We start from the raw sequence: 16,414 nt of genomic DNA on the forward strand, positions 1-16,414 counted from the left end.
TTTGATACCAATGCATACATATGTAGTGTAGCTCCTTGCTTGTGAGTACTTTGGATGAGTACTCACGGTTGCTTTGCTCCCCCTTTCCCCCCTTTCTATACCTGATTGTTCGACCAGAATTGGAGTCCAGGAGCCAGACGCCACCGTCGACGACGAGTCCTACTACTCTGGAGGTGCCTACTTCTATGTGCAGGCTACTGACGACAACCATGAGTAGTTTAGGAGGATCCCAGGCAGGAGGCCTGCGCCTCTTTTGATATGTATCCCTGTTTGTGCTAGCCTTCTTAAGGCAAACTTGTTTAACTTATGTCTGTACTCAGAAATTGTTGCTTCCGCTGACTCGTCTATGATCGAGCTCTTGTATTCGAGCACTCGACGCCCCTGGCTTGTAATATGATGCGTGTATGACTTATTTTTATTTGTAGAGTTGTGTTGTGATATCTTCCCGCGAGTCCCTGATCTTGATCATACACATTTGCGTGTATGATTAGTGTACAATCAAATTGGGGGCGTCACATACGTACATACGGGCAGGGTCTCGAACGCCTACTCGCGCATACGTATGGCCAGGGCTCGTGTACATGGCTGGGTCAGAACGGAGAAACAGCGTCGTCGTCGTGTTCATGGGGACCCAACTGGCTGGGTCAGAACGGAATGCGTCATCGTGTTCATCGGGGGGGGGGGGGCTTGGACGGAACAACTGATGGAAACGAGGCCTGGCGTACCGCAGAACGGAGGAAACGGCCTTGTGTTCGATCGGCCACGTTCGAAACGGGATCCTGTTCATCGGGAGGGGTCTGGCGTACCGCAAAATGGAGGAAACGGACCTCCTACGGTCGAAATGGGGGTCCTATTGATCGGGAGGGGTGTGGCGTACCGCAAAACGGAGGAAACGGACTTGTGTTGGAGCGCTATGGTCGAAACGGGGGTCATGTTCATCGGGAGGGGTGTGGCGTACCGCAAAACGGGACTCCACGGGATGCTGTTCATCTCCACCGTCGACCCCCTCCAGCCTCCACGGGCTACTGTTCATCCACCATCGACCTCCTCCAGCCTCCACCTGCGACTGTTCATCCACGGGCTCCTGTTCATCCACCCTCCACCGTGCGCTACTCCACCGGCTACTGTTCAACCAGCCCTCTCCACGGGCTCTTTGTCAACCACCCCTCCACGGGCTACTGTTCATCCAACCCTCCACTGTCTACTGTTCATCCAGCCCTCCACGGGGTGGTCCTGTTCATCCTGCCCTCCACGGGGTCCTGTTCATCCAGCCCCAACCGGCTCGATCTATCGGGGTCTTGTTCATCCAGAGGCAACATCACGGGGTCCTGTTCATCCACCCCCACCAGGAACTGTTCATCCAAACCCCCCGGCAACGCTCACTGTTCATTCAGAGGCAGCATCGATCGGCTTCAGTTAGCAGCAGTAGTGAAGGAATCGCTCGATCGGGTTCAGTTAACAGCCATCGATCGATCGCTCAGGTTCAGTAACGCGTAGCCTACAGTGCAATTGCTCGGGTTCAGTTAGAGCCCAACGCCTCGCTCGGGTTCAGTTAGAGCCCAATGCCTCGCACCCACGCGCGTGCGTGTACGAGAGAAATGCGCATCGCTCGGCCCCGACCATCCATCGTAACCGGGAACACCCCGATATTTTCCTCGCCCTTGCTTCTACCACGGTTTTTTCCATCATGGACGACCCAAAGAATGTCATGCAGCTGTGTCTCCGGCCCGCCCAGGACGAAAAGCCCATTTTCTGTCATGATTTTTTGTCATAGAAGTAGGAGCCCACCACATCTATGATGATACCGGGTTTTGTCACAATTATCGTCGTAGAAGTGTCATAAGTATGACAGAAATTTTTTCGTTTGGCCCAAAATGTCACGGATGTGTCTTTTTTGTAGCGCTTGCTCACAAGGACTAGGGTATTTTGAGGAAGCCCATCATTGGAATATACAATCCAAGTTCTATAATGAAAATCCCACTAGTATATGAAAGTGACAAAATAGGAAACTCTTTATCATGAAGATCATGGTGCTACTTTGAAGCACAAGTGTGGTAAAAGGATAGTAGCATTGCCCCTTATCTCTTTTTCTCTCATTTTTTTATTTGGGCCTTTTCCTTTTTTATGTCCTTTTTTTCGTCCGGCATCTCATCTCGACTTGTGGGGGAATCATAGTCTCCATCATCCTTTCCTCACATGGGACAATGCTCTAATAATGAAGATCATCACACTTTTATTTACTTACAACTCAAGAATTACAACTCGATACTTAGAACAAAATATGACTCTATGTGAATGCCTCCGACAGTGTACCGGGATATGCAATGAATTAAGAGTGACATGTATGAAAGAATTATTAATGGTGGCTTTGCCACAAATACAACGTCAACTACATGATCATGCAAAGCAATATGACAATGATGAAGCGTGTCATAATAAACGGAACGGTGGAAAGTTGCATGGAAATATTGTCGGATTACGGATTCCGGCAAAACCCTTGAGGTTCGAACTCTGGGGTGTGCAAGAAGATCTCCCCTCCCCCTAGCTCACACTCTCACCACAATTTCAAAGCTCAGCATGTCAAACTCGCAAAACAAAGGACACAGGGTTTATACTAGTTCGGGCCACCGATGTGGTGTAATACCCTACTCTAGTGTGGCGTGGTGGATTGCCTCTTGGGCTGAGGATGAACGAGTACAAGGTATGAACAGCCTCCTGAGGAGAGGTGTTCTTGAGCTCGGTGAGCTTGTATGGTGGCCTTGGTGGAATGGGTCCAGTCCTTGATCAGATGCCTCCCTACGGTGGTGGCTAGTCCTATGTATAGAGGCCCTGGTCCTCTTCCCAAATATTGGCGGGAAGGGATCCAACAACGACCAAATACGAAGGGAGAAAACTAGTACAAGTTATCCTGACAAAAGGTGGTCTTCGCCTGCCAAAGGCTCTGGTGGTGACGCCGTCCTGGTCTCCATGGTGACCTCTGTCCTGCCGTCTTGCTGGTCTTGGTCTTGTTGCACCGATATGGAAACCTTTGCCTGATGCCTCGGGACTCCTCGCCTGTGCTTGCCCCTTTAGCACCAAACAAGAAACAAGTACACTGCACACGCTGGCGCCCGCCAGGCGCCCGCCTGGCCTTGGTCATCATGGCTTGTGTCACAGGGACCTCGCGAGGTGCCCCCTGCCTTGATCTCTCCACCCCTCGCGAGCCTGCCTGGTGAGGCTGCCCCCGAGGAGGTCTCGTGTCGTCCGCCTCGCGAGGCTTGGCCCCTCACGAGGGTCTTCAGTGTTCACTGCTGAATATGGGCCGTACAAGGCCGCTGGTGGAGCCACACCATGGGCCGCAGGCAGGCAAGTCTGGGGACCCCGTTCCCAGGACGCCGATAGTAGCCCCCTGGCCCAAGGCGCGCTCGGACTTGGCTTCGAGGCGAAGCCAAGAGGCAAGTGCGGAGCACCACGGGCCCCAATAGCCTGCGGCCTTGGCTGACGCATGGCGATTGATGGGACGTGGGCGTCTCCGCTTCCCCATGCTGCCTTGATTTCCGCCTGGCTAGGCGGCCACCATGACCTATGCAGTTATTTCCTCGTTTCTGGCGACACACTTCTCCAATTCTTCCGCCTCCCAAAACAACAACCTCCTCTCCTAACTCGACTTGAGCTCGGCCCTCCCCGTAGCCATGGCGCCGAGCCGAACGGAGGAGGGGAAGAAGAAGTCCTGATACGTCTCCAACGTATCTATATTTTTTGATTGCTCCATGCTATATTATCTACTGTTTTGGACTATATTGGGCTTTATTTTCCACTTTTATATTATTTTTGGGACTAACCTATTAACCAGAGGCCCAGCCCAGAATTGCTGTTTTTTGCCTATTTTAGTGTTTCGGATAAACAGAATATCAAACGGAGTCCAAACGGAATAAAATCTTTGGGAACGTGATTTTCTCACCGAACGTGATCCACGAGACTTGGACCCTACTGCAAGGGATCAAAGAGGAGGTCACGAGGGTGGGGGGCGCCCCCCCCTAGGGCGTGCCCCCTGCCTCGTGAGCCCCTCGGTGCTCCACAGACGTACTCCTTCCTCCTATATATACACACGTACCCCCAAACGATCAGAACAGGAGCCAAAAACCTAATTCCACCACCGCAACTTTTTCTATCCATGAGATCCCATCTTGGGGCCTGTTCCGCAGCTCCGCCGGAAGAGGGCCATCATCACGGAGGGCTTCTACATCATCATAGTTAGTAGCTAGATGGCTTCTTCTCTCTCTTTGAATCTCAATACAAAGTTCTCCCCCTCTCTTGTGGAGATCTATTCGATGTAATCTTGTTTTTTGCGGTGTGTTTGTTGAGACCGATGAATTGTGGGTTTATGATCAAGTCTATCTATGAATAATATTTGAATCTTCTCTGAATTCTTTTATGTATGATTGGTTATCTTTGCAAGTCTCTTCGAATTATCCGTTTGGTTTGGCCAACTAGATTGGTAGTTCTTGCCATGGGAGAAATGCTTAACTTTGGGTTCGATCTTGCGGTGTCCTTACCTAGTGACAGAAGGGGCAGCAAGGCACGTATTGTATCGTTGCCATCGAGGATAACAAGATGGGGTTTATTTCATATTGCATGAATTTATCTCTCTACATCATGTCATCTTGCTTAAGGCGTTACTCTATTTTTAACTTAATACTCTAGATGCATGCTGGATAGCGGTCGATGAGTGGAGTAATAGTAGTAGATGCAGAATCGTTTCGATCTACTTGTCATGGATGTGATGCCTATATACATGATAATGCCTAGATATTATCATAACTATGCTCAATTCTGTCAATTGCTCAACAGTAATTTGTTCACCCACCGTAGAATACTTATGCTCTTGAGAGAAGCCACTAGTGAAACCTATGGCCCCCGGGTCTATTCTCATCATATCAGTCTCCGTCACTTTAATATTGTTTTGCTTTTTATTTTGCTTTTACTTTTTACTTTGCATCTTTATACCAAAAATACCAAAAATATTATATCTATCAGATCTCACTCTCGTAAGTGACCGTGAAGGGCTTGACAACCCCTAATCGCGTTGGTTGCGAGTAGCTATCGCTTTGTGCAGGTACGAGGGAATTGAGCGTGGGCTCCTACTGGATTGATACCTTGGTTCTCAAAAACCGAGGGAAATACTTACGCTACTCTGCTGCATCATCCCTTCCTCTTCGGGGAAAACCAACGCAAGCACAAGACGTAGCTAGAAGGATTTCTGGCGCCGTTGCCGAGGAGTCTACGCAAAAAGTCAATATACCAAGTACCCATCACAATCCCTATCTCTCGCATTACATTATTTGCCATTTGCCTCTCGTTTTCCTCTCCCCCCAATTCACCCTTGCCGTTTTATTCGCCCTCTCTCTCTATCCTCCCTCTCTATTTGCCTCTTTTTGCCCGCTTGCCTTTTGTTTGCTCGTGTGTTAGATTGCTTGTTTGTCGCGATGCCTCAAGATACTACTAAATTGTGTGACTTCACCAATACCAATAATAATGATTTCCTTAGCACTCCGATTGCTCCTCTTACCGATGCTGAATCTTGTGAAATTAATACTGCTTTGTTGAATCTTGTTATGAAAGATCAATTCGCTGGCCTTCCTAGCGAAGATGTCGCTACTCATCTGAATAGCTTCGTTGATTTATGTGATATGCAAAAGAAAAAAGATGTCAATAATGATGTCGTTAAATTGAAGCTATTTCCTTTTTCGCTTAGAGATCGTGCTAAAGCTTGGTTTTCATCTTTGCCTAAGAATATTATTGATTCATGGAACAAGTGCAAAGATGCTTTTATCTCTAAGTATTTTCCTCCCGCTAAGATCATCTCTCTTAGAAACGATATAATGAACTTTAAACAACTTGATCATGAACATCTTGCACAAGCTTGGGAGAGAATGAAATTAATGATACGTAATTGCCCTACTCATGGTTTGAATTTGTGGATGATAATACAAAAATTTTATGCCGGGTTGAATTTTGCTTCTAGAAATCTTTTAGATTCGGCCACGGGAGGCACTTTTACGGAAATCACTTTAGGATATGCTACTAAACTCCTAGATAATATTATGGTTAATTATTCTCAATGGCATACTGGAAGAACTTCTAATAAAAAAGTGCATGCGATAGAAGAAATTAATGTGTTGAGTGGAAAGATGGATGAACTTATGAAAATATTTGCTACTAAGAGTGTTTCTTCTGATCCTAATGATATGCCCTTGTCTACTTGGATTGAGAATAACAATTAATCTATGGATGTGAATTTTGTTGGTAGGAATAATTTTGGTAACAATGCTTATAGAGGGAATTTTAATCCTAGGCCATATCCTAGTAATCCTTCTAATAATTATGGGAATTCCTACAACAACTCTTATGGAAATTATAATAATATGCCCTCTGATTTTGAATCTAATATTAAAGAATTTATTTCTTCACAAAAGAATTTTAATGCTATGATTGAAGAAAAATTGCTTAAGATTTATAATTTGGCTAGGAACGTTGATATAATTGCTCTTGATGTTGATGCTTTGAAACTTAGATCTATTCCACCTAAGCATGATATTAATGAGTCTCTAAAAGCCATGAGAATTTCAATTTATGAGTGTAAAGAAAGAACTGCTAGGATGCGTGCTTCCAAAGATGCCTTTATTAAAGCGTGCTCTTCCAATTCCTATGAAAATCAAGATGAAGATCTAAAAGTTATTGATGTGTCTCCAATTAAATCTTTATTTTGCAATATGAATCTTGATGAAACTGAATATGATCTTCCTTTACCTAGAAGGCGTTCTAAAAATTTGGAGTGTTTAGATCTTAATGATGATGTTTAGATCTTAATGATGAAATTGATGAAAGTGGGATTGAAAGAAATAAAAATCTAGATGTTGCTAAACCCAATATATTGGATTTCAAGGAATTTGATTATGAAAGTTTCTCTTTGATTGATTGTATTTCCTTGTTGCAATCCGTGCTAAATTCTCCACATGCTTATAGTCAAAATAAAGCCTTCACCGAACATATTGTTGATGCCTTGATGCAATCTTATGAAGAAAAACTTGAGTTGAAAGTTTCTATCCCTAGAAAACTCTATGATGAGTGGGAACCAACTATTAAAATTAAAATTAAAGATCATGAGTTTTATGCTTTGTGTGATTTGGGTGCTCGTGTCTCTACTATTCCCAAGACTTTGTGTGATTTACTAGATTCCCGTAATTTTGATGATTGCTCTCTAAACTTGCATCTTGCGGATTCCACTATTAAGAAACCTATGGGAAGAATTAATGATGTTCTTATTGTTGCAAATAGGAATTATGTGCCCGTAGATTTCATTGTTCTTGATATAGATTGCAATCCTTCTTGCCTATTATTCTTGGTAGACCTTTCCTTAGAACGGTTGGTGCGATTATTGATATGAACGAAGGGAATATTAGATTTCAATTTCCATTAAAAGAGCATGGAACACTTTACAACAAAGAAAATAAAATTACCATATGAAACTATCATGAGATCCACTTATGGATTGCCTACCAAAGATGGCAATACCTAGATCTATCCTTGCTTGTTATGCCTAGCTAGGGGCGTTAAACGATAGCGCTTGTTGGGAGGCAACCCAATTTTATTTTTATTCCTTGCTTTTTTCTCCTGCTTAGTAATAAATAAATTATTTAGCCTCTGTTTATCCTCTGTTTTTTTGTGTTTAATTAGTGTTTGTGCCAAGTAGAACCGTTGGGAAGACTTGGGGAAAGTCTTGTTGAACTTGCTGTAAAAAACAGAAACTTTAGCGCTCACGAGAACTGCTGTCATTTTTATTTTAAGAGTGATATTTAGTTAATTCTTTTTGAAGATGATTAATAGATAAATTCCTCACGTCCAGCAATTTATTTTAGAATTTTTGGGGTTCCATATCTTGCGCTAGATACAGATTACTACAGACTGTTCTGTTTTTGACAGATTCTGTTTTTCGTGTGTTGTTTGCTTATTTTGATGAATCTATGGTTAGTAAAATAGTTTATAATCCATAGAGAAGTTGGAATACATTAGTTTTAACACCAATATAAATAAATAATGAGTTCATTACAGTACCTTGAAGTGGTCTTTTGTTTTCTTTCGCTAACGGAGCTCACGAGTTTTCTATTTTGAGTTTTGTGTTGTGAAGTTTTCAAGTTTTGGGTGAATTCTTTTGATGGATCATGGAACAAGGAGTGGCAAGAGCCTAAGCTTGGGGATGCCCATGCCACCCCCAAGATAATCCAAGGACACCAAAAAGTCAAAGCTGGGGGATGCCCCGGAAGGCATCCCCTCTTTTCGTCCACTTCCATCGGTAATTTACTTGGAGCTATATTTTTATTCACCAACATGATATGTGTTTTGCTTGGAGCGTCTTGTATTATTTGTGTCTTTGTTTGTTAGCATGCCACAATCATCCTTGCTGTACACACCTTTTGAGAGAGCCATACATGAATTAAAATTTGATAGAATACTCTATGTGCTTCACTTATATCTTTTGAGCGTAGTAGTTTTGCTCTATGTGCTTCACTTATATCTTTTGAGCGTTATAATTTTGCTCTATGTGCTTCACTTATATCCTTTGAGATAGATAATTTTGCTCTATGTGCTTCACTTAAATCTTTTAGAGCACGGTGGTGGATTCGTTTTAAAGAAATTATTGATCTCTCATGCTTCACTTAAATTAATTTGAGAGTCTCTTAATAGCATGGTAATTTGCCTAATAATAATATGCTTGGTATTCAAGATTTGTGAAACTTTCTTTTGAGTGTGTTGAATACTAAGAAAAGATTGAAGCATGATAATTGTTTTGAGATATGGAGGTGATAATATTAAAGTCATGCTAGTTGAGTAGTTGTGAATTTAAAGAATACTTGTGTTGAAGTTTGTGATTCCCGTAGCATACACGTATGGTGAACCGTTATGTGATGAAGTCGGAGCATGATTTATTTATTGATTTTCTTCCTTATGAGTGGTGGTCGGGGACGAGCGATGGTCTTTTCCTACCAATCTATCCCCCTAGGAGCATGCGCGTAATACTTTGCTTTGATAACTTCTAGATTTTTGCAATAAGTATATGAGTTCTTTATGACTAATATTGATTCCATGGATCATACGCACTCTCACCCTTCCACCCTTGCTAGCCTCTCTAATACCGCGCAACTTTCGCCGGTATCATACACCTACCATATACCTTCCTCAAAACAGCCACCATACCTACCTATTATGGCATTTCTAGAGCCATTCCGAGATATATTGCCATGCAACTTTCCACTATCTAGTTCATCATGACACATCCATCATTGTCATATTGCCTAGCATGATCATGTAGTTGACATAGTATTTGTGGCAAAGCCACTGTTCATAATTCTTTCATACTTGTCACTCCTGATTCATTGCATATCCCGGTACACCGCCGGAGGCATTCATATAGAGTCATACTTTGTTTTAGTATCGAGTTGTAATCATTGAGTTGTAAATAAATAGAAGTGTGATGATCATCATTCAATAGAGCATTGTCCCAAAAAAAGAGAAAGGCCAAAGAAAAAAAAGAAGGCCCAAAAGAATAAAGGGGCAATGCTACTATCCTTTTTTCCACACTTGTGCTTCAAAGTAGCACCATGATATAGCGAGTCTCATATATTGTGCTTCAAAGTAGCACCATGTTCTTCATATAGAGAGTCTCATATGTTGTCACTTTCATATACTAGTGGGAATTTTACGTTATAGAACTTGGCTTGTATATTCCAATGATGGGCTTCCTCAAATTTCCCTAGGTCTTCGTGAGCAAGCAAGTTGGATGCACACCCACTAGTTTCTTTTGTTGAGCTTTCATACATTTATAGCTCTAGTGCATCCGTTGCATGGCAATCCCTACTCACTCACATTGATATCTATTGATGGGCATCTCCATAGCCCTTGATACGCCTAGTTGATGTGAGACTATCTTCTCCTTTTTGTATTCTCCACAACCACCATTCTATTCCACCTATAGTGCTATATCCATGGCTCACGCCCATGTATTGCGTGAAGATTGAAAAAGTTTTGAAAAAGTTAGAGTATGAAACAATTGCTTGGCTTGTCATCGGGGTTGCGCATGATTTAAATACTTTGTGTGGGGAAGATGGAGCATAGCCAGAATATATGATTTTGTAGGGATAACTTTCTTTGGCCATGTTATTTTGAGAAGACATAATTGCTTTATTAGTATGCTTGAAGTACTATTATTTTCCATGTCAATGTAAACTTTTGTCTTGAATCTTTCTAATCTGAATATTCATACCACAATTAAGAATATTTGCATTGAAATTATGCCAAGTAGCACTCCGCATCAAAAATTCTCTTTTATCATTTACCTACTCGAGGACGAGCAGGAATTAAGCTTGGGGATACCTGATACGTCTCCGACGTATCTATAATTTGTGATTGCTCCATGCTATATTATCTACTGTTTTGGACTATATTGGGCTTTATTTTCCACTTTTATATTATTTTTGGGACTAACCTATTAACCGGAGGCCCAACCCAGAATTGCTGTTTTTTTGCCTATTTCAGTGTTTCGGATAAACAGAATATCAAACGGAGTCCAAATGTAATAAAATCTTTGGGAACGTGATTTTCTCACCGAACGTGATCCAGGAGACTTGGACCCTACTGCAAGGGATCAAAGAGGAGGTCACAAGGGTGGGGGCGCCCCCCCCCCTAGGGCGCGCCCCCTGCCTCATGGGCCCCTCGGTGCTCCACCGACGTACTCCTTCCTCCTATATATACACACGTACCCCCAAACGATTAGAACAGGAGCCAAAAACCTAATTCCACTGCCGCAACTTTCTGTATCCACGAGATCCCATCTTGGGGCCTGTTCCAGAGCTCCGCCGGAAGAGGGCCGTCATGACGGTGGGCTTCTACATCATCATAGCCCCTCTGATGAAGTGTGAGTAGTTTACCTCAGACCTTCGGGTCCATAGTTAGTAGCTAGATGGCTTCTTCTCCCTCTTTGAATCTCAATACAAAGTTCTCCCCCTCTCTTGTGGAGATCTATTCGATGTAATCTTCTTTTTTGCGGTGTGTTTGTTGAGACCGATGAATTGTGGGTTTATGATCAAGTCTATCTATGAATAATATTTGAATCTTCTCTGAATTCTTTTATGTATGATTGGTTATCTTTGCAAGTCTCTTCGAATTATCTGTTTGGTTTGGCCAACTAGATTGGTAGTTCTTGCCATGGGAGAAGTGCTTGCTTTGGGTTCGATCTTGCGGTGTCCTTACCCAGTGACAGAAGGGGCAGCAAGGCACGTATTGTATCGTTGCCATCGAGGATAACAAGATGGGGTTTATTTCATATTGCATGAATTTATCTCTCTACATCATGTCATCTTGCTTAAGGCGTTACTCTGTTTTTAACTTAATACTCTAGATGCATGCTGGATAGCGGTCGATGAGTGGAGTGATAGTAGTAGATGCAGAATCGTTTCGATCTACTTGTCACAGACGTGATGCCTATATACATGATCATGCCAAGATATTCTCATAACTATGCTCAATTCTGTCAATTGCTCAACAGTAATTTGTTCACCCACCGTAGAATACTTATGCTCTTGAGAGAAGCCACTAGTGAAACCTATGTCCCCCGGGTCTATTCTCATCATATCAATCTCCATAACTTTAATATTGTTTTGCTTTTATTTTTTATTTTGCATCTTTATACCAAAAATACCAAAAATATTATATCTATCAGATCTCACTCTCGTAAGTGACCGTGAAGGGCTTGACAACCCCTAATCGCGTTGGTTGCGAGTAGCTATCGCTTTGTGCAGGTACAAGGGACTTGGGCGTGGGCTCCTACTGGATTGATACCTTGGTTCTCAAAAACTGAGGGAAATACTTACGCTACTCTGTTGCATCATCCCTTCCTCTTCGGGGAAAACCAACGCAAGCTCAAGACGTAGCAAGTCCCAGTCTTCAGCCGAGCCATCTCCGGGCATTGAACCCGCCGTTGGTCGGTCGTTGGTGCTCAACCAGGAAGCCATGGACAAGGTTCGTCCAACGCTCTCCACCGGTTTCAACGAATGGGGGAAGACGGTGGCCTAGCCTGCATCTCACGCCTCTATTGATAGGATAGCAACCGAGGTCCAATTATTCATTGACGCCCTGTGGGCTGGCCTGGTTCCTCCCTTTTCCACCTTCTTCAACGTCGTGCTTTCCCACAATCAGATCCATATGCTGCACCTAGATCCCCAATTTGTCTCCCTTCTTGCCGTTTTCGCCTTCGTCTGCGAGGCCATGGTGGGCATTGCTCCTTCCGTGGCCCTACTGCGCCATTTCTTCTCGATGCACCTGACTGATCCTCCGCAATGCTCGGAATGCCTAAGCTTCCAGGTCGTGGATGCGACGATCGGCTCGGGGATTGACTTTGAGCTCCCACCCTGTGCGAGTGGCTTTCGGACACGGTGGGTGTTTGTGGACGTCGGTGTGCTCAGCCCCCTGCTCTCGCCCCCTTTAGCGCTCGCCATCCCCAGCTCCGGTTGGGGCCACGAGAGGCTTGCTGACCCACGCCTTGCCTTCGTCTGGCTCCGGTTGAAGAGGCTGAAAGATCTCGGCGTGATCGCGCCCATGGTGATGAAGGAGTTCCTCCGACGCCGCGTTGCTCCACTCCAGTGCCATTCTCGACCGATGTGGGCCTTGTCCGGTAGCAAGGATCATATGAGGCTCCATGAGTCGGGGCTTCCTTTGTACTGCTGCTCGAACAGGGTGGAGTTCATGAGGCAGATGCCCCCCTTCGACGAGTGGGGGCTGCGTCCAGTCGGCCTTGAAAGGCCTCGCGAGAACCCTGTCTGTGTGTCTCCCCTCCTTGCCGCTAGTGCTAAGCTCGCCCAGAGAGTGGGTGCGGGGGGGGGGGGGGGGGGGGGGGGGGGGGGGGGGGGGGGGGGGGGGGGGGGGGGGGGGAGCGCTGCCGAGGGCTAGAGACGCGGTTGTTACGGTGCTGAGTTCGCTCGAGGCTACCGAGGCGCCATCCCCCGGGCTCATGATCTTCGCCCTGAGGTGGCGGTCGAGGGGGCGAGACGATCCACTGCTCCTGAGGCCGAAGCTCCCGATGCCCAGACGGGTCACCCTGAGGCGGAGCCCGAGGGCTCCCCTCAGCCCAGCACTCCCGAGGTCGTCCCCTCAGGAGCCTCACCAGCCGTGCCCAGCATTGGTGGCCGCGTCCAGGGCTTCGGCCGGCTCCGACTGGACTTCGATGCGCTCCGTAAGAGGAAGGGGTCTCCAAGCTGCAGCCGTGATGCCTTCCGGCCATTGAAGCAGAGCAAGTATATCGCCGTGGACGAGTGAATACCTTATCTTTGTAATTTCTTAGGTGCCATATTCTCTTCTGATAGTGGTTTCTCAGGCCCCCTTTCGCTAGGATGACGAAATATCCAGAAGAGCAACCTCCTCCTACCTCGGGCCCTCTATTGACTCTGAGTGTCTAGCGCCAGCCCGCCGCGCCGTGCTACCTCTTGAGCACTACGTTGAATTTCCCTCGAAGAGGAAAGGGTGATGCAGCAAAGTAGCGTAAGTATTCCCCTTAGTTTTTGAGAACCAAGGTATCAATCTAGTAGGAGGCCACATGCAAGTCCCTCGTACCTACACAAACAAATAAGAACCTCGCAACCAACACGATAAAGGGGCTGTCAGTCCCTTCACGGTCACTTACGAGAGTGAGATCTGATAGAGATGATAAGGTAACATTTTTGGTATTTTTATGATAAAGATTAAAAGTAAAGATTGCAAAATAAAAGGTAATAGAAATAGCTTGTTGATGGAAGATTAATATAATAGAGAATAGACCCGGGGGCCATAGGTTTCACTAGTGGCTTCTCTCAAGATAGCATAAGTATTACGGTGGGTGAACAAATTACTGTCAAGCAATTGATAGAAAAACGAATAATTATGAGAATATCTAGGCATGATCATGTATATAGGTATCACGTCCGTGACAAGTAGACCGACTCCTTCCTGCATCTACTACTATTACTCCACACATCGACCGCTATCCAGCATGCATCTAGAGTCTTAACTTCATAAGAACAGAGTAACGCATTAGGTAAGATGACATGATGTAGATGGATAAACTCAAGCAATATGATATAAACCCCATCTTTTTATCCTCGATGGAAACAATACAATACATGTTGTTTCCCTTTCTGCACTGGGATCGAGCACCGCAAGATTGAACCCAAAGCTAAGCACTTCTCCCATTGCAAGAAAGATCAATCTAGTAGGCCAAACCAAACTGATAATTCGAAGAGACTTGCAAAGATAACCAATCATACATAAAAGATTTCAGAGAAGAATGAAATATTGTTCATAGATAGACTTGATCATAAACCCACAATTCATCGAATCTCGACAAACACACCGCAAAAAGAGTTACATCGAATAGATCTCCCAGAAGATCGAGGAGAACTTTGTATTGAGATCCAAAGAGAGAGAAGAAGCCATCTATCTAATAACTATGGACCCGAAGGTTTGAAGTAAACTACTCACACATCATCGGGGGGGCCATGGAGTTGATGTAGAGGCCCTTCGTGATTGATGCCCCCTCTGGCGGAGCTCCGGAAAAGGCCCCAAGATGGGATCTCTTGGGCACAGAAGGTTGCGGCGGTGGAAATAGGGTTTCGTGGTGCTCTTGGATGTTTTCAGGGTATATGAGTATATATAGGAGGTAGAAGTAGGTCGGTTGAGCCACAAGGGGCCCACGAGGGGGAGGGCGCGCCCCCTGCCTCGTGGCCTCCTCAGTTGTTTCTTGACATCCACTCCAAGTCCTCTGGGTCACGTTTGTTCCAAAAATCACATTCCCGAAGGTTTCATTCCGTTTGGACTCCGTTTGATTATCATTTTTTGTGAAACACAGAAATAGGCAAAAAAAGCAATTTGCACTGGGCCTTGGGTTAATAGGTTAGTCCCAAAAATAATATAAAAGTGTATAATAAATCCCATTAAACATCCAAAACAGAATATATAATAGCATGGAACAATCAAAAATTATAGATACGTTGGAGACGTATCAGCTCGGCGCAAGATCGGCGGGGGAGATGGGCGTGCCGGCCTGGCGCCTTGATCCTGCGCTCCTGCTGCCCTTCCTTCTCGGCCCGGTCCGGGATGCGGGGGGTGTGCCAAGGGCTCCACCCCTGTTCGTGGACGGAGGCTAGATGACCTCAATCCTGGCTTCTTCTTCAAGCAACGGGCCCTCACCCATCGGGCCCCCACCGAGGCCAAGACGGCGACTGGGGAAGCGCCGGCCTCCAGCCCCCTGCTGGGAGGGAGCAAGCCGCTTCAGATCCCTTCTTCAACCCCTGCTGTGGGGGATGGACCTGGTTGCGGGCTCAAGTTTGTGCGTGAGCGGGGTGTCGTCTGCCACGAGCTTTTCAGGAGGCAATGGGCGCGCTGAGCCGACTCGGCGGAGAACTCGCGGATGTTGACGCTTGCCTTGAAGCCGAGGGTCTCCGGCTGGCGGAGGAGTGGCATCAACTGAAGGTGGCTACCAACCTCAGGCGCCTCTTGCGTGAGCACGCCAATGAGAAAGGCGAGGCATCCCTGGCAACCTCGCGGGAGGCCAGCGCCCGGGCCTTGGAGGAGGCCAGGGAGGCAGATAACCGCCACGCGGCCGCCGAGGAGCGTAGGCGGGAGCTCCAGGCCTTGAACGCCTCCCTGGAGCAGCAGGTGGAGGCGCGCAGAGTTGCCTTGGCGTCGATGAAGGGCACACCGTCCGACGAGGAGGAGATCTCGAGGCGCGAGGAAGCACTGTTACTGGAAGCCACGGAGCGCAGCCTCGAGCTTGAGCGGTTGGAGACGAGGGAGCGCCAAGTCGCGCAAGCATAGGATGGTGTCGGCGCGCGTGAGGCCAGGGCCTAGGAGGAGGTCGACCGCAGGGTGGCCGAGGCTCGCGCGGATCTTGCTGGCAGGTACGACCTGAAGCTGAAGCTCGTGGAAGCCGAAGCTGTGGGCAGGACCTCTGCCCTCGGGTCACGGTTGGCCGAGGCGAAACAGCGCGAGAAAGCCGCCGTAGCCGCCCTGATCTCAATGCAGGCTGAGCTGGCCTCCGTCCGTGTCGAGCTGCTCTCTCTTTAGCAGCGGGTTGCCAGCGCCGAGTCCTTCGCACAGCAGAGCAGGGAGGAGGCGCTTCGTCGGCAGTCGCTACTGCGTGAGTATATTCCCATGCTTCGGGACCTCAAGACAAGGGCCAATCAGACACTTGGTACCATCTGCAATGAGCACGCTCGCCACCCACACACCAAGGACTACGCCAGCCATCTTTGCTTCTTCGACGACGTCGTGACGCGTCTGGAAAACCGAGCTAAGAGGGCTCGCGAGCTTGTGGCCGAAAGAGCCAGGGCCTCCTCGGGTGCGCATTCTC

The sequence above is a fragment of the Triticum urartu genome, chromosome 2 (genome assembly GCF_003073215.2).
Source record: "Triticum urartu cultivar G1812 chromosome 2, Tu2.1, whole genome shotgun sequence".
Classification (NCBI taxonomy): Eukaryota; Viridiplantae; Streptophyta; class Magnoliopsida; order Poales; family Poaceae; genus Triticum; species Triticum urartu.